The sequence below is a fragment of the Atta cephalotes genome (assembly GCF_000143395.1).
Source record: "Atta cephalotes unplaced genomic scaffold scaffold00031, whole genome shotgun sequence".
Taxonomy (NCBI): Eukaryota; Metazoa; Arthropoda; class Insecta; order Hymenoptera; family Formicidae; genus Atta; species Atta cephalotes.
Genome location: NW_012130095.1, coordinates 1,787,442 through 1,790,203, shown reverse-complemented (window position 1 = coordinate 1,790,203; position 2,762 = coordinate 1,787,442).

The following is a 2,762-nucleotide window of genomic DNA, read 5'->3' as shown; positions in this document are numbered from 1 at the left end:
AATATATATATATATATATATATATATATATACACAGAAGTTATAGTTGCTTGAAAGAGTCTTGTCAAGATAACGCGCGAGTCTGGTTTTTAATAATATAATTTTGAGTTTACTTGCTCAAATCCTTCTTATATCAAAGTTAAAATTCTGCTATAATTTTTTATAGTTTTCTTCTTTAATGTAATATAGCCAATTTTTCCCAAATATCGACAGCTACCTCCAACTTTGTTGCAATCTAGTCCATTTTTCATATAAATTAACGTATCAATGTATCCTTGAAATGAGAATTTATTTTATCAGGCCTAAAAAGATTCACTTGTGTATGCTATCAATCACTTCTTATATGTGATCATAGCAACGATCGATCAGTAAGCAATTCAAGGTGCATAATACGAAGCAGCGAAGCAGCAACTACTCAAATAATTGTTTATTCTTCAATGCTAGCTTTATTCGTCCACAAAGCAGGGTACTGCGAATTTATTATTTTCACATTCGTCCACGTGTTTTTCTACTTTACATTTGTAATTTATACCGATATTTATACCAATTTTGCTGAAGATGCTGACGAATTACGTATTAAATAATATTGCGCGACATTCCTGTATTATACGTTTAACGCTGACTATGAGCAATAATTACACGTATTTATTGTAACAAAATTCCGCAAATTTAGTCATTGTACAAGTAAATATAAGTAAATGTATCGCGATAATATTGAAATTTCCTCAAATATAATGTACTATTTTATGCGATATTCTTGCGCGATTGATATTGATTGCAATGGTACGTGCAGCTATTGTTCAATAGCAAGCATATAAAAACAGATATAATCGAACAGCATGTCTGAATTCCCGATATCCAATATTTGATTTCAATTCCCGATTCCTGTATCCTATATCCTGTGTCCTATATCCGGTATCATTAACTTTTAGCTTTTAAGATCAAATCTCGAACTTGCGATAGCGACCAATTTCCCGCAAAAATTCTCGTGGATATTTCCGATTTACATTCTCGTAGTTCATCCACGATTTTTTATTTACCAATTTCAAATTTATAAACAAATATTGTCTTGAATCACGCGATTACGCAATACCTATAGGTTATCTATTGTCGCTTGTAGAAAATTAAAGCGAAGCTTTGGTATCGTCGAAAATGATCTATCATCGAGTAACGTCGTCTAGTTTATGTCAGAGTGAATATTGTGAATGAAGAATATTTATTGTATTGAATTAATGTATAGAAAGAGGAACGTTGCGACGGATAATAGACATTCTTGTCGATACGTTACTTTACCACGTATGAATAGTTTAGCGGTGCACAAGAACAAGTTGTGGTAAAATATATTGTAAGAATATAATAAAACGATCGTACCGCGCTAAAACGGACGGTACATTACAATGTAATCCGTTTATTTAAAATACATACCTACTAAATGTACGAATTGAAATCTAAATATCAGGAAACTCAATCAATTGAACTTAATCCAAATTCGATAACGTAATAACGAATATAGCCATTTGCCAAAGATCTCATTACAATGTCCAATAATGACTTATGTAATAACAATAATTTATCTTTCTTTTATTACAAAAATATAATTGCTAGTAGCTTTATTTTAGTAATCACTAACTAATAATAACATGTATAACAATACATTCAACAAGATAATTGTTACATATCACATATGTTGTATATTACGTTTATATTGTTGTGTGTGAAATTGATATGTTACTGTTTGTTGGTGTTTACTGAGTTGTGTTTAATGTTATATAATTAATTAATTTGTTTACCAACACGAATTAAAAAAAATTGTTCAATGTCAATTTGGATTTTTTGATAGATATATAAATTTTTTTTTATTAAAATCACAATTGATGATGTCCTTAATTTTTCCAAAAATGTTATTTATAAAAATAGTTAATATAAATTTAATTTATATTAGCAAATAAAATTTTCATGTAATATTAAATAATTAAATTAAGGTTTTTAACTTTAAATGCATGAAAAAAAATGCATTTTTCTTACCTGATGTGTATTTGAAAATAAGTTGCGATTAGTATAACATTCTCATTGTTAGATGTCGTTATGGTAGTATCTTGGATGTCTTCAGTAAGTACAGATTGTTATCTTGTGTCTACAATGTTAGAAATTGCATCCAGACTTTGAAGAAAGAATTAACGAATTACATTTAAATAATTCAATCACATCACCAATGTGATTATAATCAATTTTTTCTTCATCCAAGATTTCAGACTGGTTTCTATAGCATCGTGGACGCAAAGCTTTATAGGCGAGCTGTTCTTTTTCACTCATGAGCGTTCAAATATATATATTATAATACCACTGCAGTATTAAATTCTAAATTATACGGATCTTGTAGGAGTTCTGTTTCGACGTTCTATAAAAATTATATAAAAATTTTTAGAAAATCAATAAAAAAATTATAAAATTAAATAAAATAATTTATACTTTTTTCACCCTAACCTAGGGTTTCTACGTTCCTTGTCTTTCTGCTGCAAAATATTGCCAAAATAAATATTTTATTTATACTTATATACTAAATCTTCCTAGTATTATAATGCGCATGCCTGAAAAAAGCGGCTTGCCTAACAATATTAGGGCAATCAATCATGAAGAGTTTTTCGCTGATATAGAAAAGTGAAAAAATGAAAATTTTATGTGTGTGTATATATATATATATATATATATATATATATATATATATATATANACTCACTATACTAATAAATTAAACTTAAACT